Source organism: Alligator mississippiensis, chromosome 1 (genome assembly GCF_030867095.1).
Source record: "Alligator mississippiensis isolate rAllMis1 chromosome 1, rAllMis1, whole genome shotgun sequence".
Lineage (NCBI taxonomy): Eukaryota > Metazoa > Chordata > Crocodylia > Alligatoridae > Alligator > Alligator mississippiensis.
The window spans coordinates 450,453,033-450,474,413 of NC_081824.1; the positions used below are offsets into that span (position 1 = coordinate 450,453,033).

The window sequence follows — 21,381 nt, forward strand, 5'->3', positions numbered from 1 at the left end:
GCCTTCACCAATGTCCGGGGTCACAAGCGGGAGAAGTACACCCCGCTGGCCAACATCTTGAGAGGCCGTGGCTATAACAGCACAGTCCATGTGGTCACTGTGGCAACGCTTAGACCCTGGGATCCCAGCAATGAGATCGTCCTGCGTGCCTGCTGCATCTCCCACCCCTATGCCAAACTGATGCCCTGCCTCATGGCATCAGACATGATCCACTGGTCCCACGACATCTACGTGGAGCACATCACGCGCTATCACCAGTACTCCGACCCCCCAGACCGACTGCCACTGGACTGGACTCAGGGGACCACCTGAACCTGGTGCTGCAATTGATAGACTTTGAGCAGAAGGTTCAAAAATGGACCACCCCGGTCCACTGGAAGAGGAACCCTGCAATGAGACTCTATATATTGACTGAGGAAACGGTCTTCAGCCTACTCTCTCCATTACAGACCGTTGTACTGATTTGTGTGCATCTCTCCTCTGTCTTGGTGTTGCAACCCCCCTGCCTCCCCTTTCCCCACCCCCTGGCTTAGTTGGATAACATCATATTTTTTGAAACCTAGTTGAATTCCCCTCCTCATCCCCCAACCCTCTTTTGTTAGTCCCTCCCTCAGGCGGTCTATATTTCCTTACTGGCTTTGTCATCTTTTTGGTTCATAACTCTTAACATCCACTAATAAAATTCAAATCTGTTCTTATCAGTTTAATTGCTGATAACAACCTTGATGGGAACACTGATGCATTAAAAGCATTCTTGGCACAGGGAGAGGGCCTCCAGGTTTGCTTCAACCACTCCAGGTATCAGCCTAGTATTGCAGTGCTGCTGAGCCAGATGCCTGCTCCCCTACTAGGGGAACTCCCCACTCAGATCCAAGAGCAGCACAGGCCTGGGCCTGGGGCCCGAGTCACTACTCCTGGGTGACCGCTGGGGGGGGGGGTGGTCAGGCCCTATGCAAATTGGGGCCAGCCAGTTCACAGGGAGGCTGGAAGGGGCTTAGGCCAATGCATGGGTGCACACTCACCTCCCTGCCAGTCTGGCAGATGGCAGGCTGGGGCAGCCCCTGTTGCCAACAAGTACAGTGGCCTCCCTCCCTACCCCCCAGCCTCTCCAGGAAAGCCGCCCAAGACAAGACGCTGCCTTCATCGAGCATTAGAAATCAACAGCACCACCCAAAGCAAGAGGAGCAAGGGGGGGGAAAGCCAAGCCAATACACAAATAGCCAACCCCAAGAGTGAGCAGGCATGTGACTGGCAGGAATGAAGGAACAGGCAGCACCTCACTGGTTGCCTGCCTGCCAGGAAGCCTCCCCCCAGAAATGCAACTGTGCCCTACAATGCCCCACCCCACCACACACCTGCAATGCCACCCACAGGGCCACTGACTGACTGTGGCTTTCCTGCAGGGGAACCAGGCACTGTGGGACTGCCACCCAACCACAGCCCCATCCAGAGAGCCTTCAGCCCCTGCCATGGCCAGGCCTCATCTTGGTGGGCCAGGGCCCATCTTACCCTCAGCCCTGGTCCTCTCTGACCTGACCTCACTCATCAGGCCCCCTCGGCCCCTGGCCCTGATCCACCTCTGGCCCTGGGCAGCTAATCTTGAAGGCTCATATCAGGGCAGCCGGGGTGAAACCCAGCTGTTTCCTGGCTTGCCCAAGAGGGACCCAGGAGGATGGCAGAACAGGAGAAGACAGCAGAGCAAGATCCGGGCCAGACATGAGGGTGATCAATGGAGCAGAGACCCACAGGACTGCAGTGCTTTGAAAAGGTCAGGTACCTGAGGGGAGCAGGCCATGGGAGCAAGAGGTGGTGGGAACCCCAGGGTAGGTCAAGACCAGCAAGCTCATCATGGGAACTCCCAGCAAAGATGGAGTCCAAACCCTGGTATTCAATAGTTATAGGATTTGGATGGGGTCATGGAAGGCATAGGTAATTTTACATGCACAGGTGAGACATGGATGGGATTTATCACCTTCCTTCAGTAATTTATTTTGGGTCACCCCAGGGTTATTTTGGACAGCCCAAACTACGTAGTAAGCGAGGGGGCACTTGATGTTTTTTTGTTCTAGGACTGTTTGCTTTGGGTGTGGGGAAAAAGGCTAATACTTGTCTAACAAAAATAACATGCATCATGTGCAAGGAGGAGGGATATATCCCTTGGGATTGCCAGACCTCATACACAAATAGAGCAAAAATGGGGAAAGCGGGGAAGGGGAGGGAGGAGGTGGAATCTGAGAATGTATGTGAAAGTGATATGAAATGATCAATGGGAGACGCGCACATCTATGGAGCTGGGTAAGGGGGAAGGAAGGGTAATTGAATTGGGGTCAGGGGTGGTTATTTGTGGAATGAAGCCAGTGGCTCAGTGCATTACAAGGGATAGGGGAAGAAGGGGGTGGAAGAAGAGGTGAAGATTTGTTGTATATGGATGATGTCACTATAGTAGTTTGGGGTAGAAGGTCAGTGGAGAGAGTCTTGGGACATGTAGGGAGTGACAGGGAGGCATTGAGAGACATGGGTTACAGGTGCTGGGGAATCATTTAAAAAAAGGGTTGGGGTACATTTTGAGATGAAGGGGAAAAGGAAGAGGGTGTGGGAGGAGTTGGGGGCATGGATACAGAAGGTGGTGGGATTGTGGGGTACAAGGGGATTATTTTGGGGGTGGGGGAAGGTGGAATTGGGCAAGCAGGTGCTGCTGCCTATTATTTTGTTTACGGGGAGGGTTCACGCTCCTTCATGGTTGCAAGTGCAATACATTTTAAAGAGAAGTTGGCATTTTTTTGCGTGGGGGGAGGGGAGAGGATGGCAAGGGGGAGATTTGTAAAACTGGTGAATTGGGGGGCTGGGGTTACTCAAAATAGAGCTTTTTCTGTAAGTGCATGTGGTGGCTGTGACTAAGGGAAGTGAAAAAGGGAGAGGGGTTACTGGGGAAATTGTTGAGACTGGGGAGAGCAGTTGTTTAGGGGTTACAGTTGTTGGCAATGAGATGGATGGATTTACAGGCTGAAGGAGAAAGAAAAAGAAATGATACATTATGCTAGGATGGGGTTTTGTTTTGTTTTTTTTATAAAGGGCAGAGGGACTAAAGAAGCTAGGCACAGAAGGGTGGGACAATGCAAAACCACTATTTAAAGTAATAAGCAGGGGGAAGCGACAAGGTGATGGATGTAGGGGATCGATCAAGGGCACAGGTGAGAGGTTTGGAAGGGGATAGTAGGTAAAAGGTGGCATTTATTAGCAAGTAAGGGGTTGTTTTTATGGTTAAGGAATGTTTGCAGCTGGGGTATTATTAGGCATGGGGATATATGGGAAAGGAAGGGCAACTGAAGCAGTGAGTATGGCAAAATGTGAATTGGGAAGAATAGTTTGCCCCTACAGGGGACTGGATAAGAAGATTGGGGGCGGGGGGGCGGCAAGTGTGGTGTCGAGGGATGACAATTATGATAAGGGATGTGTAAGAGGTGAAGCAGTGGGGATGAAGATAAGCCAGTTGTAAATACATACATACACACTTTTGTTAAATGTGTTACAGATAACAGAAATCTTTAACATGTTGGATATATGATTTACCAATGTGTAAGGCGACATGGAACCAGGTTGTGCAAGGTATCTGTGGCTGAATGATAAAGGGTTGTAGATGCTTCTAAATCTGGAGATGGTTTTGTTGGGTTTTGTGTTGCAAGGTGGAAAGTTTGGTTGAGGTTGGGCATTTTAAATTCGTTACCTTATTAATAAAAGAAAACCTGTAAGCATCCTGGTGGCACATGAAAATTATTGCATCTGGGACAGAACGTTTTAGGGAAAGGAAGGCATATAGTGTCTTTTGGGAGAGGCATGCAGAGGAATTAGCATGGAAGAGACAATTAACAGAACTGCGCTTTCAAGCCAGAGCAGACTCCCATGAAAGAGGGCTGTTTTAAGAACGTTCAATGATGTAATTGAACTGGAGGACATCCAACATTGTCTGGAGGCTAAAGGAAAAAGAGAGTCCTTTGGGTGGACAGAGCTTTCAATAAGAACAAAATATGGACCGGTTCACGGAGAGCTGGAATGGCAAGAGATCATTGAGGAATCAAACATCTTCCTTCCAGCTTCTGTTTGGGTCCCCATAGGGAATATATCTATTATTTTGGTCAACCAAGGTGACATAGTAAATATAATGGACCAGGGCCCATTGAAACATGTTGTCCATTGACAATAAGTTGCTGATGCAGTGGGATGGGGTATAGGGCAGGGGTATGCAAGGCTGAAGTAATGTGCAAAAACATGGTGGGAGGAGGGGCACAATTTTGAAGAGTGCCCCCACTCATAAGGAAGGAAATGTCAGAACGGGAGGGAGAGAAGATGGAAGGGGACAGCAAGTCCCTGGTATCCCTTCAGAGGATGGAAACATTCAGTATGCGAAGGAAGATGGCTGGGAGAGTATTGGAGCTCAGGACAAAGATGAATTTATTTGAGGAAGTAGAGAAGCTGGCTACATCAACTGTAGAAATTGTTGTAGAGCAATGGACAGCCACAGTAGAGGAGAGGGAGGCAGGAGAAAAAAGTGACAGGAAGTGCAAGGGGCATGGGGTTAATTGGTGTAAGTAACTATTTGGAAATTCTTTTGGGCAGGGAAAGCCTTTGCTGGAAACATCATGCAACCAACCAAAGAGTGAAAGTGGGGATACCAAAGCAAAAACGGGAAGAACAAGAGAAGAGGAGTGAGAAGGGAAAAGATATAGGGGAAGAAGCAAGACTGACAAATGGTGTAAGTGAAATCAGGAGGAGAGTCGGGGTGGGGGCAGCTTTTCTAATAGCCCGTCAGCTATTGTAAGCTAGGCTTAAGCAACAGGGATGTGGAGGGTGGGGGTTGAGAAGAAATGGAGGTATGAGGGGGGAGGGAGGAGGACACTTGGGGAGTAAGACAGGGGAATGCATTTCATATTGTGGAACATGAGAAATTTGCTGAGATGGAGGTAAATGGGAGCAGATTAAGAGGGTTCTAAAAGATAAAGGACATGCTAGTCCTTCAGAAGCATAGGATAGGATGAGGAAAAAAGGTGCTGGGAATATGGGGAGGGAGAGGTTTGTCTAAGACAGGGAAGGTAAAGCTAATCAAGTCTGTGATCTTACCGATCCTGCTGTTCATAGGGTGGGTATACCCTCCATCGTGGAGGCAAGCGAGGAGGATACAAAGGGAATTGTGTGTGTTTTTCTGGGGAAGTAAGGGAGAGAGGGTAGCACGTAGGGAGCTTTATAAAGTGGGGGAGCTAGGGGGATGGGGTTTTCCAGAGATGGAAGCGTTCATATATGGGCACAGGGTGGCGGCATTAGACAGGGAGGCACGGAGAGGGGAAGGAATAGTGGGGAAATGGGTAAAGTACTGGGGAGGTAGAGTTTTGAGGGAATGGGGGATATTTGGAGAAAGGTGGACAGGCATGTGGGCAGGGAAACCATCACAGCACATGGATAGGCTGGCGGCATTTGTCAGGGCAAAGGGTTTGGTAAAACGGGATGGAAGGATTACAAAAGGCGAGGGTAATTTTCAATGCAATTAGGGAGGAAGATGGATTAACGGATGTGGGGAATTTGGTATGGGAACAGGTGAGAGAGGTGTGGAGGGGAATAGAAGACACAAGGTGGAAAGGGTTTCACAGGGAAATAGCGTGGTGTATAGTTAGGCGGGTGCTATCAGTCAGAGAAGTACTACACCGATAGAGGCTGGTGAGATCGGCAGAAAGCCTGGGGGAGTTCTGTACAAAGGAAGAAAATGGTTTTTGGGAGTGCACGTCTGCAAGAAGGGTATGGGGAAGAGTAGGGAAGTTTCTAAGGGCAATAGGGTGGGCACAGGGGGTGTCCTATGAGACCGCAGTGTATGGACCAGTGAAACAAGGCAATGGGAAGTGCGGGTGATTTTGATGGGGATGAGGGTGCCATTATGGAAAGTGAGGTGTTTGTTGATAGGGAAGGGGGTATGCTTTACACAAAGGGAATGCGTACAGCTGGGGTATTATGAGATTAAAGACTACATGAAGGGAAAGGGAGAAAAGGGCAAAGGGAGTAGGGCATGGCAAGGCATTCGGTGGCAGGAATTATTCCAGCCGGCCGGGATAGGGAGGAGGGAAAGAAAAAGCATCGGGAAGTAGGGAAAGGAAATGCGTCAGGAATCAGGGAAGGTGAAAACCAAGTGAGGAAAACAGTAATACTGAAACAAAAACGAGTTGTGTATGCTATAAATAAAGACGTGTGGAAAATGTGGTAAAGGCAAATAAAAAGAAGGGAAATACGAGACCACAGGGAAATATTGTGTAAAATGTGAGGATGCATTATAAATGTTGAAAGTGTCCCAAGAACCTGTATGAGAGAGCAAAATGTATTGTCATGGATTGCATTGATGATTATGTAAGAGGAGGATCTGGTGATCCAATTGTGAAGAAATTGTGATGGAGAAAGGAGACAGGAAGTTCCCACGGTTGTGTCATGCATTATTGATTCATGTATGATATTGTTTATTGTGAGATATTGACAAAAGGAGGCGGTGTGGAGAGATAAAGAAATATTTAATATTTCCTTAATAAAAAAATAGAAGGCAGAAAGCGTGCTGTACAGCCTACATGAAGATCAAAACATCCTCTAGCAAGAAACAAGTCACGGGGCATGTCATTAGAAAGAGCATTAAGGCAAAGAGCAGCGAATAGCGAGGCAGCAGGAATAACCTAAAGGCACAGTAGGGATCACCATTAAGATGGCTGCATTACCATGCCCACATCCCTCCTCTCAACATCCCATGGTGAAATCTTTGCATGGCTTCCACAGATCATCCCCTTCTCCACAGGGGCATTCTGATCAGGGTACCACTTCTTCCTCAAAAGATGGAAAGACAGAGCTGGCAGGGACCACAAGAGGTCCTCTAGTCCAGCCCCTGCCCAAGGCAGGGTCATCTCTATCCACGGTACCATATTACTACTAGAACTAAACCAATGGCAGTCACACACCCACAAATCATATGACCCCAAGATGTCCTTTTGCTTCGCCTGTGGCAATAGTAACCCATGTCCTCCTTCTGCAAGGGTTGTTAAAAGATGCTGAATGGCACACAAGGAAGAGGTCCATGCCTCTGCTACAAGAAGGCACTCATCCCCACAATCTGTACCCATCTGACCAAGGGGTAAAACTTCTTCCTGACCTCAAACTGGGTGACCAGCTTGACCCTGAGCAAAGGGGCAAGTCCCTCTAGCCAGGAACCTACAGGTTTTACTTGAGGAAGGAGTATTGGCAGTCTCCAGCCTTGGTGACAGTCGCTCAGCGCTCCTGAGGAAGGAATATGCCTACCACAACACACAGCAAAGGACAAAGAAAAGAGTCTTTCCCAGCCTCATGCTTCTGGGCTTCACTGGTTGCCTCATGAGACACAAGCAGAGTAAAGCATAGGCACAGTTACTCCTAGATCATTCCTGATCAATGTTTACCCGACCTCTTTTTCAACACCTCCAGTGACGAAGGCTCCACAACTTCCCTCAGCAGTCTAGTGTACTGCTGCGCCCTTTTAACAGCCAAGTCCTTACACCTATCCAACAGTAGCAAGACCAGCCCTCTGTTCACGGGACATGAATAAAACAAACCAAGCCTTTCCTGTGGCCCTCTTGATGACATCCAGGTCAGTCCCGAATGCCCTGCCCCACTCCACAGGCATTAAGAGGCACTGGAGCACAACTTCACCTCAAGCTCTCCCTCCTTGACCTCATCCTCTACCACCCGCTCTCATGACAAACTGCTCAGTTCCTTTCCTTCAGCACTATGCACATACTGCTGAGACATCAGCACTGTGCGCCACCATTCCCACATATTCCTAACACAGATTTACATTGCCCGCCACCCCTTACAAGAGCTCTCTACAGCCCCTACACTCCTCCAACCACATATTTGTATTTCCAGAAGACCCATCATTACACAACATTTCTCCATACCCACCACCCCTTTTAGCATGAAGTGGTCAATAAAGCCCAAGGGTAAAACATCTTGGGCACCATCTAAAATACAAATAAAAGCATGACCACTCCTGTGCCACTCTCCACCCTTGTCTTCACTCTCTCCCTTTCAAATCAACCCTTTAAAAATGCCATCCACAGGGATGGGCCAGGAACCACTGAGAGTATGACAAAAGCCAGCAGAGGCCTACCGTTTCTGGTCTGGCTTCTGTTAGACTAGGAAGTGGCTTCAGGAGCTTGACTGCCTGGATGGCCTCATTGAGCCCAGGTGGGACCAGGCTTCTGCTCTGACCTTGCTGAGATGCCACCTGCTCAGGAGATAAGATCAGATTGAGAACCTGCAAGTCCAGGGCCCTGATCTGGCCTCCTTACAGTATATGCAGGCATTGTGCTAGAAGTGGGGGCTTTTGGGCTAGCCTTCTTTGGGTGGCTCTGACAGAAGGCTCATACATTTTCTGCAGGTTGCTAGAAATAGTCTGCCAGTCCATAACCTTGCCAGTCAAACACATTAATACCATTTCCTCCCTAACTTCTGGTTGTCAATGGTGATTTTTTGAGTTGGAATTCCTTATGCCCCCAGCCAAAGAGGATGGTTTGGGGACTGCCAGGAATAGGTTGTCTTTGTGCATAGCTTTGCCAGGGAGATGTAGAAGACAGGGTGGGCACGCAGAACATCAGATAGCTACAAGCAGAAGGACACCATGTTGGTGACTGCAGAGATGGCATAGAGTCCTAGATACCCAAGACCTTGTTTGACAGAGTTGAGGGGTGGCTTTCAGGTATTAGGAAGAGAGCGATTCTTTACTCCTACAATGGACGTGGAGCCCCCCCCCCCCCCCCCGAGCACTGTTTGTAGCCTAAAACTAGACCTTCTTGGCAGGCTAGTGGTGGTGCTTCACGTCATCATGTATTCATTGCAAGTGGGTTCCCAGTTCTGTGACTACAGGGGTGGAGATGTTGGACAGGGCTGTGGGGAAGTAGGGATGAAACCCACACTTGGCATCAAGGGGCTGCACTGGCTGGGTGACAGATCCAAGTTGTTGTATGCAGATATAGACACGGGCAGGAGCACAAGCCAGTCATGGTGATGGCAGTTAAGGAAGCCTCATTTAGCATTGCTCCAGCACCTGGTTCTGCCTTGTCTGCCAGTGTCAGACAGACTAGAGCTCCTGCTCTACCCCCAAAAGGGACAGGAAATCCCACATGTTGGACATGAACAGAGGGCCCAAGACTGATACAGTACAGGTAAGCACCCCATGCAGCCAAAACAAATGTCCCAAGTTACTGGATCCAAGTTGAGTGGGATGCCCACAATGGACTACTCCATTGTAATGGGGTTCACCCTGTGCCTCACTAGGAGGCACCTCTCTTTGCAGAAACACTTGTCCATTAAGTTGTCCATAGCACCCAAGCCCACAAGGACTGACAGCTGTACTGCTAACCAGATGGCATGGGCAAGGTCCTTTTGCTCCACAAGACTAGCAGAGGCCCAAAGCTCACAGCTGGTTGTTCTAGGTCTCCCACAGATACAGTTCCCTGGATTTCTAGAGCAGTAGATCTTCCTGGGGCACCAGGAGACCTGGGATTGTGGTGTGGGGTCCCCTCTCATGGCCATCTTTTCCACACACTCCTCTGGAAGGCAGTGGTAGATCCACAAAGAGCTTGGGGCCCTTGACTGAGCTAGCAGGGGACTCAACAGGAACAAGTTCATCCTTCAGCTCCTCACTAAGCCTCTGGCAGAATTGCCACAACTTCAATCACCTCATTCCACTTGAGGCCAGGGGCCTACCACTGACGTGAGCCACTGTGGGCTTTAGCTGGCTGCCATGCTGAACATTTTAGGGGGCTATTTTGGCAGAGATGAACTGCAAGGGGTGGGCAGGTGCCTATGGGACTTCTTCCCTGTAAGGCTTGGATGGACAATTTGAAAGACTGAAGCCCTCGAGGAGCAAGGAAGCCCAGGTCAGGACTTCTCCCTTCAAGCAGGCCAACCATTAGTCCCATCTTGGCCTGGTCTGTGGAACAGATGATGGGGCACAGTGGAAAGAGCAGGCAACACTGATCCAGGAATCCTAAAACACTTCTTTGGATCTGGCTCAAGTGCACTGGGAGTGGGACTTGTGGTAGCAGCAGCAGTCTTCTGACAGCAGGGCCCCAGCCAAGGCTCGATTGTTGCTTCATCTCTTGGGGATGGTTTTGCTCAGCATTTGCCAGGCTCCAGCTTTAGCCTGTGCCCCTTCCAGGCAGTCCAACAGCTCTGGTTTTTCCCCTCTAGCTGTTCAAACAGTGCCTGGAGCTGCTGAACTGCCTGCTGGAGATGGGCCATCATTTCTTGGGATTCAGGGGGTTGGAGGGCTTGCAGGGATTCTCGGGCAGAACGGAGTTTGTATTTCTACTTTGGGTCCTGCCCCACAGCTCCAAAAAGACTGGTCCAGGTAAAAGGTTGGGACCGAGGCATTGGTGGTCTGGCCTAATGATTGGATACTTGAAGCATGGAGGGCAGTCCAAAGTGGTTACCTAGGGACTGGGGGTATCAGGGGGTCGGTACTGGAACTGGAAGCCGCTGTCAAGATGGAACAGGGCCAAAAGCTGCAGCCAGAGACAAGGTACTCCCTGCATCTTCTTCCAGGGTACCCACAGATTAGTCCAATTGGTAGGCATCCTAACTGGTCCCTAGCATGATGTTCTCCCACATTCATTTGCACAGTGATCCATGTCTGAGCCAAGGCTGAGGTAAGCCTCACTACCCTTCATGTATCTCATGGGCTCACCCGGGATCCTGTTACTGGGGGCCATAAGTTTCTCTTTCCAGAGGTGATGATGTATATGGGCACCTTGGACTGGAGGGGAACAAAAGCTCTGTTCAGTCAGCTGCCTCACAGCTGCTGTCCAGCACCTGCAGGAGTTCATCAAGTCACCCTCAGAAGCCAGGAGGTTTAGCTTTTGGTCCTGGGCCCTTGGTAAGCCTCCAATGGTGGGACTTGGGAGGCAGCCTCATTTCAAGTTCGGAACAGCATTTCACCATTATGATCAGGAAGTGACAGTGTAGTTGTTGTAGGCCTTGGGGACCATGTGTGGAAATCTGGCCTGATATCCCAGCTCCTGGAAGACGCATGGCTAAGGCACTGAGCCAGAGGCCTGCACTGATCTCCACATGGACACCTTGCCGTCTCGGTGCTGTCGTAGGTCATCAGCAGCCAAGGTGCATTCAACAGCCCTCGCTGGACATGAAAGCTTTCTGGTTCAGGCTACAATCCACCCATTCACTGCCCAGTCCATGATCTGAGCTGTGTTGTGGCCCAGCATATTGTTTACATTTAAATATGGTGGAGCAAAGGGTGATGGGCCCTTCAGGGATGCAGATGGTCAGGCTCACTGTTTTTGTGGATGAGCCAGGTCATTACCTTCTTCCAGGACTTGGCCATGCAGCCAGAACTTCCATCAGGTGGCCAGAGACATCAGCACAAGGCCGTCTGGGTCCCACTTCGTTAGCTGGACTCAGTGCGGTCTTGGTCTGGAGCTGTAGTCCATGTCCTGCTCTAACCTCCACCTCTTCCAGCAATAAGCTTAGCTTGGCAGACAGCTTGAGGGTAACTGGCAGCAAGGGTCCCCGAGGCAGGTCTGTAGATCACATTGACAGGCAGCAGCCTTCACCATTGAGGACACCACCATAGTAGGCAGTCTCTCCTGCAGGGACTGTGCAAGATAACCTGGGACCCACCAGATCTCACTGCCTCAGGGAAGACTGAACAGTCCAGTTTCTGGATCCCAGAGCTGGTTGCTGATGTGCAGGCCAGAGCTGTGGTCAGTAACTGGAGCCACACAATGACAGGTGCAGACAGTGGACCTTGCACAAGTTGGTATTGGGGATACTATGGGCTTATGCTGATCTAGAGCAGCATAATCTACACACTACCAAGCCATAGCCTGGAAAAAAAAGAAGGAAGTCTCTTGGTTGCGGCCAACAGTAATGCGCTAGACAAGGAACAAGGAGTTGTCTCTTGGAACGTGTTAATAGTAGCTGAAGGCAACAGCTGTAGTGCCCCACCACCTATTTTTATATAATTAGCCAGTTGGTCTCCAAGTGATAAGGTGTTCTTGCTAACCCCATATGGTAATCCTCCCTTCGGGCCCATCATGGCCATTTGCAATTCTTATGCCATACTACAATAGCATGGCTCAAGCAGGAGGCGTCCAAACTGTTTCTAGGAGACCAAGTGAGCCTTACAGATATTACCGTTGTTTCATCAGTCAAGGAAAGGAATAAATCAACTCATCCAACTAAGCCAAAGCAAATGGAGCAAATGGCCTAAATGATGGCATACTTAAGTAGACCATCCCAATACACAGCATCATGTCTTTGGCTTGAAAGCCTTAGTAACAGCAACTGATCTAACCAGATGCATCTGTTAGAGGAAAATATATTTACCCACGTGTCCAGTTCCTTGGAACAAAGCTTTTTTCTTTTCCATAATTCTAGCAGCTTTGCCAGCATGGACCATAAGTCAGAGGCGAGAAGAACACACAATAGGTGCAAGCAACAGCAGCAGCAGCGTTCCACGATGGTGTGGGGAAAGATACACTTCTGGAAGGGAGGGTTCTGCATCTTGCTCAGAAAGGTGAAAACCCCACCTAACTGACACCTTCACAATCCATACAAGAATTGCTTTGCTTCAGTTCCAAGAGGTTCCAGGGAAACCAAGCAATGTCAATAAAAACAGGTCACAGCCTTTGCGATGGTACTGGAACAAGCTGTCTCTAAACACAGGGCACAGACTACAAGGGAAAGTTCGAGAACTTCCCAGATTCTAAGCCAGCTGCTGCCAGTGCGTGCTACCTCCCTCCCAAGTTTCCCCAGTTGGTGCAAGTGAGAATTTGTTGTGCACTTGTGGGTTGCTGGACATGCACTGCAACAAGCATGAGTTCTCTTGCTTTGGCATGTAACAATAAGGCATCAGACTGAACAGGTCACCTGCTCCTTTTCTCCACTGAGGGGTGGCAATTATGGGAGCCATGACTGTACCTTAAGTCTTTGTCCAAGCCTGCAAAAGAAGTCCTGATCCCTGAAGGGCTGCAGGCTCATCTCTTCACAGCCTGACAAGTCCCAAGGTTTGGGGAACAGGTGGCTGGCCCACTGCTGGAGAGAAGAGCAGTTGCATGCGACTGGTCTCTTGTTACAAAGGCACCTGGGATGGCTGTCCATCTTCCACTGCCTTAGTTAAGCAACAGCTGACAATTCTTTGGTCAGTGTGTTCCATGAAGTTTCCAACTTCCAGCAGACTGCAGACTTCCCAGGTCTCTTCACCCAGCTTCAAAAGCCTATTCTGCAACTCCCACTTCAGCAGTTCAGGCCTGACTTCAAGCTGCGAGGCTAGAGATGGAAAGAGAGAAAAAGAGACAAGTGTGTCAGTAGCGTTAAGGTGGTTGTTACAGCCTTATGAATGCATGAAGCAAAGGAACCTTATGCCTATGAAGCTAAATATACTACAGATTTTAGTGGCCACAAACTGGGACTCACTTCACTGGCCATGGCCAGAAGCAGTCAAGTCTGTTTTGTATCCAAGATCTGAATCATCCCAACCAGCAGAGCAATGCCCAGGCTTTCAATACATGAACAATACAGATGCAAAGTTCAGATGCGGATGGACATTGCCCAGACACAGGATTTCTGTTTTGGGCTCACTGTAGCACCACTATGGGCATGTGTGTACACGTGTTTTACAATCAATACGTTATAGTACATATATTATTAATATGTTACAGAAAATTGTATCTTTCTACAAGGAGTACATGTATAGTCCTCCCCCGCCATAGAGAAAAAGCATTACGTGTTTTCACAAGATTTTGCACATGTACCAAACTACCTACTCCTGGACAATAAATGCAGTGCTCTAGGATGCTTGTACACATGCCAAAACTAGCCTTCAAAAGTGGCTTAATTGCCCTTTTGCACCACTTTAGTGGTGTTGCCGTTTACACACTTGGCAGCACATCGCACTTTCATTTCATGACAATGTACATTTTAAAGCAAAATATGCTGTGAACAGTATAGAAGGAGAGGAATTCAAGGCAGGTATTTCAGGGCACCTTATGAAATACACCTCTCCTTTGAAAAGAGCTGCTAGGTACTTGGTTTCACTGGGCCCCAGGGGCAGTTGTAAGATCTGGAAAGGTGGCAGGGGAGGGGGAGGAGGGGCTGCCACGTCGCTCCATAACACAATGACTGTTTCTACAAATGATAAAGAAACTAAAAGCCTTGCTAATATGCTATGGGTCCAACCCAGCCTGGCCACAGACGGAGCAGCTCTCTACACTCCCACATACGCATCCCAGAGACCCTCTGCAGGGCCCCAAAATGCCTCCCTCTGCCCTTTCTGCACTGCCCTGCCACCTGCAGTGCCCCTTGCCTCTTCCACCCACCATCCCCTCTCACTCCTCCAAGTCCTGCCCTGCCTTCTCTCCATCCCATAAATCCACTATATCCTGCACATATGCATCCCACCATATCCCAGCTCTCCCGACTCCTCACTGCCCACCCCCAGCTCACTGAGCCCTCCCAAGCATTCAAACCTCATTGTAGCTCCTCATATCCCCTGGCTTCCCCCCTGCCCACAACCCCTTTTCATCCACCCAAAGTCTTCTCCTGCCTCCCAACCTCACCCCCCAGCACCTGCACACCTCCCTATACCTGCAGTGCCCCAATCCTTCCTCCCTATGGGGCCTCCTGCCCCCCAAAGTCCCCTCATGCTAGTGACCAACCCTCATCCTGCAGATGCTCATGGCCTTGCAAGTCCCTTCTCTAGAAAAAAACAAACAAACAACTCTCCCAAGCCCTTTCCTTCAGAGACCCTGACCATGAGGCATGTGGGGACAGGACTTCCCCCTCCCCCCACACATCCCCCCCTCCTCCTTACACTAGGCCAACTGGCTTCTGTGCTCCACAGACAGAGACTAAGCTATCTCTGGTATCCCAAAGGTATCCGACAAGCAGCATCCCTACTGGGAGAATCAAATCCACCCATCCACCTCTGCCAGGCAGCGTTTGCATTATAGCTCAAAATACCACCTTTCCCTTCTATACGGCATGTGGGGGGCAAGGAGGTGTGTATGGGGCTTGGTTGGGAAGTGGTTGTGTGGGGGGTGTGCAGGAAGTTGTACGGGGTGTGGGCATGGTGGGTGGGGAAAGACTATGGATGTGTGAGACCATACAGGACGAGTCCCCAGACAACCCCAGACCCTAGATCTGCATTCAGGGGCAGACGGTGTGGACACATTGGCAAGATAGCATGCAGCTCCAGACATGGGCATGATAATTAGGGGCTCCTCCAAGGGAGGAGGCAATGGGCCCAGTTTGAATTTCTTGGAAAAATACATTTCTCCCTCTCCACATATATAGCAACATAGCATCTATCATAAGCTTCCCTTTACATACCTTACAAACAATTTGAACTCCTACATAGCAATTACTACCAATGCACCCATCTCCCTCATACCCATCCACAGACTTTATCCTAGTTCAAAAGCAGGAAAAGCTAAGAGACTATTTGGGTTTCACATTGGCCCAGGACCTTTTTGCTTTCTGGTACTGTTGCTGCTGTGGTGCAAGACCCGATTCTCAGTCACTCATTGGCAGGTTATGTGGAGCAATATAAAAGTGAGTAAGGAGGAAGTTGATTTTCATATTTCAAATAGTCAAAGGACTTTCCAGCTTCTTAACACATCACCCATTCCAAGCCTTCCTCAAACAAAGACGAAACAAAACAAACAAAAAACCAAAGCCCAATCCTTCAGCTTTAACAAGCAAAAGCAGGGCTCTTCCCCTCATAACACAAGCCCAGCCCTTTCTCCTTCCTAGCTATTAAAGCCACCCCAACCACCTCCCTTATGCTCTCTCAGCTAGCCCCTTCACTGTTTCCACCTGCAGGGCCACCCAGGGGCCTGATCCTCTCCACCTGCACCTCATCACCAATTCAGGCTGTCTGCACCTCTTAACTCACGTGGTCCCTTTGGAGAATTGCAGTAATACTTCTTGCTCATTATTGGAAGTCCAATACTATGTGCTCAGTGTATTTTCTCTGGGAAATTTGAGACACACTCATTCATTAGGGGTTATTTGGCCTCTAATTTACTTCTGGCTAATGTCACACACATTACAGATTGACTAATGACCTGCTGTAGTCTCATGGCACACCTTAAATGAGCTGGTAATTCAAACACATTTCCTGACCACCTACTCCACAGCACAAGGGGCTAGGACCCTCAATCCAAACTGGCAGAAGGAATAGGTATATTCCTAAGATTCCTCCTGTACAAATTAGAAATTGCAAAGGCGCAGCTCATCTGGTCCCCTTCTGCTACTGCTCGAGTGTCTCCCTTAGGCTAGTGTCCCACTCACACCCAAGAACATTTGTTAGCAGTTCCTACAGCTGGCCAATACAAGGCTGTGGTTATCTACCACAACTGAACACAATTAAAGTCAGGGCAGTCACTGTAAACTTTCTGGATCAAAGCAATTAGCTCCCAACTCTTTTCAACAAGAGGCTTCCACTCAGTGGGGATCTTTCAGCTATGGCAACAAAGGCAAAGCAAAGGACCTTTTCCTTTATGTGCCAGATGTTTGTGCTGTACGAAAGGAAGTGTTTTTAGATTTTCCAGCAAGAACATGGAGATGACAAATTGCTATTTCCATATAGAATAAGGCCTTCAGTTTTCTCAGACAATAAATGTGTCTTCTAGTGCACATGCACTGCCACCAAGAACTATCTTTTTAACAACTTTAATCTCATGACATGGTGTAGCTGAGGTGATCCTTGAACAACAGCAGTCACTAAAGCACAGTTTAACCAGGTACAGCACAAATTCTGCAGCCTGGACCGTTTGCTTGCTCATTATGATGGTTTTCTATAGCTGGTTTATGAACACTTCGTTTATCAGCATGTCACAGGCAGAAGCAGCATCTTATCTAAGAATTTATAAGCACGTTAGATGGAATTGTTTTTAAATCGTTACTAGCACAGTAACCCATTAGCCTTTTTGGAGCTCGTGTCATTTCTAATAGATTCTTTATTAAAAGTTCTCCCAATAATGTACTAATCCTCTGTAACGTGTTAAAAGTTGAAACTGTAATACAAGCAGTAAGGCCCAAAGTGAAAAAAAAATCAGTATATCTGGCATATCCATTGAAGAGTCCCTTTTTTGTTCCCTGAAAATAGGGGGCAGGAGTGAACAGCAAGAGACTTTCCTGAGGTTTTACTTACAATATGCATTCAGCATTGTCCACAGAAACTGCTTATACAAATGACCTCTTTTTACCTGACTATGTAAGGGTCACTCTACTCATGTTTTCCATGCTTGACTCTGGTTATGTGCTAGAAGGGTAACTAAGAGTATTCCTGATCTGCACCCTCATTAGTATGCATGTTTCAGGAGGGGGCTTCTCACACCTTTTCTCACTGTTTGTGGCCTTGGGTTTACTGTTTGAGGTCTAAAACAGGCTATTGTAAAGGGCAGGTGGATCAAGTTGTGTGTCCACTGGCCTTCTCTGCCAAATCAGTGACACCTGTAGGCACACACCAGTTGGTAACACAAAGTTAGACAAGGGTCACTGATGGGTCAGCCCTCCTCTAAGCAGTGCCAGGTCTGCAATGGGGTAACCCTTCATTTTTATAGAAAGCTGCTATGTAAGTGGGAGAAAGAGGAGAGATCCCAGACAAGAGTCACTTCCTGGGTAGTCTTTTTAAGTCAATAAAAATCCCTGTAGTGGGTCCAGGGCTAAACCTGATACTTCCTGTTGCTAATGTGCGGGCCAGGAGCAATCCAGGGCCCTTTTGTGCATGCAGGCTGTGGCCAGCAGCCCGGGCACACGGGATCAGAGAAAACAGGCAGCAAGCTAGAATTAGTCACAGACACTTAGTGGTTGATTTAAGATTGTTTACTTACACCAAAGATGGTCACAGTGTAGGCTGGACAGTTTTCCAGGCACAGCTCCACTTAAATGCTTGTTCAAGGACTACAACAAGCTCGGTATCTCCTACAGATGTGTCAAAGCTCCGTGGATCCGTCTCCTTTGCACGCAGGGAGGGGTACATCTAGGAATCAATCAGCAACGGGAAGAGGCCAGAGGCTGATCAGACCCCTGTTGCTTTTTAAGAAATGCATTGGGTCCAAAAGGATCCACAGTACTTAGCAATCTTCACACAAAACAACAAATTCTCTTTCTCTCCGACTTGGACAGAAACCACCCAAGCTTCTTATACGGCTAGCAATCCAATCACTAGCCGCCACGTGTGCATAATTTAACACAAACCAATAATGTGGCTCGAATTCTAATACAAATGGCAGGAACTCTTTGCAACAAGCATTTCTCAGATGCAAAGAAGAAATGTACACTGTAAAGAAAGCTGCAAATTTGGTGGGAAAATAATTTAGCAGTGCCAAAGCACACACAAAACAAAAATCACAACTTTGGGTTGTGACAGCTAAATGAGCTGAAATTCTGTGCGCTTGCTGTTGAAGGTGGTCAGGGTCCAAAAGGACTGTGGTTTCACAGACAGGCTGAGGAGGGCCAGTAGTGGAGTAGGGCCAAGTCCTGGTGGTGATGACCCAGTGGGGATGGTCAGAGCAGCATTCCCCAGTAGTGCTCTCCAGTGTCTAGAGCAGTGCCGCCCTGTATCAGAGGTGCAGCAACTCCTGCGCAGGTTCTCTAACCAGCACTTACTACTTGGGCTGGGGTAGGTGGTTGAGTGCTCAGGGCAGAGTGGCAACCCCTGGCAGCAAGGACCAGCACACATGTGGGGTGGTGGCCCTACCCAGCACTGCCACCATTTGCAAGTGCAGCTGGTAGAGCCCTTGGGCAGCACCTGCTTTCTAAGGGAGGTGAGGGATTGTTTCAGCTGGCCACAGCCTGCTCTTGCTTTCATTGTCCAGGGTGCTTGGGTCTGTGTCTTCTTAGAGACTGGTGCCTGCAACCAGCCATCTGGAGCCAGGGTGCTACAGAGAAAGACAGACTCAAGTTCTTGTTTGATGGCAAAAGCTCGGAAATGCTTATTGTCTCTTAAGAAAGGAGGCTAGCTGGTCTTCGCAGCAATCAAGCCAGCATAGAGAAACTGCCCAGAAACAATGGTAAGGATGAGGTACGTGCCCATGCTGCCCTAGGTTGCTAGGGGAGGCAAGTCTTGCAGCAGCAGCTGCATTTGCAGTATCCTTTCCCTGCCTCAGCCACTTGCCATTGTTCTCTCTCTGTATCTCTCTCTACCTGCCCCTTTTCACTTGTCTCTTTGCCAGGTATGAACACACCTGCAACTCACTTCTGTGCCAAGTTGGGACACCTGCTACATGCTTCTCTTTCAAATTCCTTATCTTCTTCTCAATTTGTTCAGCTACTGTTTTTTGCTTCCCTCTCCTTTGAATCAATGCTGTTGCAACTTGTGCACCAGGCCATTCAGCAGTCTGTAATACCTGCTACTCCCAGGCTCCTTTTTGGTGTCTTAGATTAACTGTAGCTTAGCATATGTATGGCCTGGCCTAAGCACAACTCCTGCAGCAGCTGGTGTAGGAGCAAAGATCCACTAGGGGATGTTATTTTGGGGAAAGGTGATGCCCATTAAGGAGGCAGGGCTTCTGAAAATGTATCTGCCATCCTGGAAGCAGGTTAGGAGGGTGCAGCAGCAGATCTGCATTATTTTTGGTAGAGTAAAACAGAAAAGGTGGTGAGAAAACAGTGTATAAAGCAAAATATCTGGGATGGTGCAAGCTGCCATATTTGGGGGTATTTATTTGTGTTCATTATGCAAGAATGGTTGCAAGGGAGGTGATGAAGGGGGAAGGCAATAGGGCAGAAGTTTGCAGGTTCTAGGTGGGAAGGATGTTACAGAGACTGGGTCTGTATGGCGGGAGCTAGAAGAAGCTGTGGGTATGGAAGCCATGGCTCCGCTACGGGAGGTTGGAGAATGTCATAAGAGCAGAATAGCTAGAGGAGCTGGGGCTAGAAGGGTTGGAAGAACAGAAAAAAAAGTTAAAGGTGATTAGAAGGAGGGATAGAGGAAGAGATGTGAGGGGTTTGACAGATGAGCAGACAAGGGAAGTGTGAAGGAGACAACAGATGAGAACTTGAAAAGAGAGCACGCAGATACTATGTGGAAGGCTGTAAGGCAGATCCTGCCAGGTAAGGCTATATAGCATAGACGGGACTGTTGAAGTTGGCAAAATGCCGGAGGGAAAGCAGCAATGGAGAAGAATCGGCGGTGCGTGCACTGTGGGAGTGTTCGTTCACAAGAGAGGTGTGCAGGGTGTGCAGAGGTTTCTGCAAGTCATGAAAATGAGTCTGAATAGTAACTTATGAGATAGTGATGTATGGATTAGTTAAAAAAGGACCAGAAGAGTGGAGGGTGAGGGTTTGGATAACTTGTATAAAGGTAGCAATATGGAAAGTAAGGAACCTGCTGGTTCTTAAGGGACTGATACAGGCAGTGCCGAAGCACAGAAGTTTGGCACCTGGGGCAAAGCCTGCAGTGGCAGCCCACCCTAGCCCTGTGCACAGATCTGGGGGGCATACACCCCACCATGCTTCCCAGAGTGCACACAGTGGTGGGAGCCTCTCTTCCCCTGTCCCCACGCTCCCCAAATGAGTTGCTTGTGGCTCCATCCCCTGTCCTGACCCAGCTGGGCAGCACCTGTTGGTGCCCCCTTTGCTTGGGGGCCCGGGGTGGTCACGCTGCTCGCCCCCTTTACCACCTCCTATGGCACCGGATACAGGACTGCTTACAGCTGGTGCTGTGTGAATTGTGATTTTTACATGAAGGAGGGAGGAAGGGAGAAGCAAGTGGAACGGAAGAAGAAAGAGGCAGCATCTCTTTAAGTGAAAAGGGAATTGATACTGCTGTGTTGACTGTGCTGTCACACAATAGATTGTAACATCAGTTTTGAAGTTATAATGCATGTTTTGGGATGATGTAAGTGGGATCAAAGTGGCTTCATTGTGGGAATAAGTTGTTATATGACAGAAGGGTGGGGTTTGGAAATGACAGCGAAGAACATGGGTAAAGAGGATGCATATGGATTTAAAAAACATTTAGTTGAGGTCCTTTATGATTGGATGGGTTCATATGGATATTTTGTAATGTCATTTGGAGTGGTTTTGTATGTGTGAGGGCAAAATATTAATGGTGTGTGATACCATTTGGAGTCGGTTTGGTTTAAATATATGGCTATGTAATAATGCTATGTGTTGCTAATTCAACTGAAAATGTTGTGTTTGTGTATGTATGTAGATATCGTGTGATGCAAATCTGTGTTGGAGCTGTGGGACTGCGGATACGTGTGAAGCAAGACAATGGTATTTGAGTTGGCTATATGTGGGTTTGTGTATAATATTGATGGTATGTCATGTTGTTGGTTTTATGTTTTGTAATGA

The 21,381-nt window shown here is 48.5% G+C and overlaps 1 long non-coding RNA gene and 1 other non-coding gene across 2 annotated transcripts; one reads left to right on the forward strand and one right to left on the reverse strand.

Annotated features, from left to right (window-relative positions):
* The first annotated feature begins 656 nt into the window (after window positions 1-656).
* Window positions 657-843, forward strand: LOC132247949 (U2 spliceosomal RNA). The gene has a single exon (XR_009459334.1). It is a non-coding gene; the product is annotated as a U2 spliceosomal RNA (small nuclear RNA).
* A 1,807-nt stretch (window positions 844-2,650) lies between these two features.
* LOC132248443 (uncharacterized) lies at window positions 2,651-18,177 on the reverse strand. Its single transcript, XR_009459639.1, has 2 exons — window positions 17,910-18,177; window positions 2,651-13,341 (listed from the first exon to the last, which is right to left on the reverse strand). It is a non-coding gene; the product is annotated as an uncharacterized LOC132248443 (long non-coding RNA).
* Window positions 18,178-21,381: the final 3,204 nt, after the last annotated feature.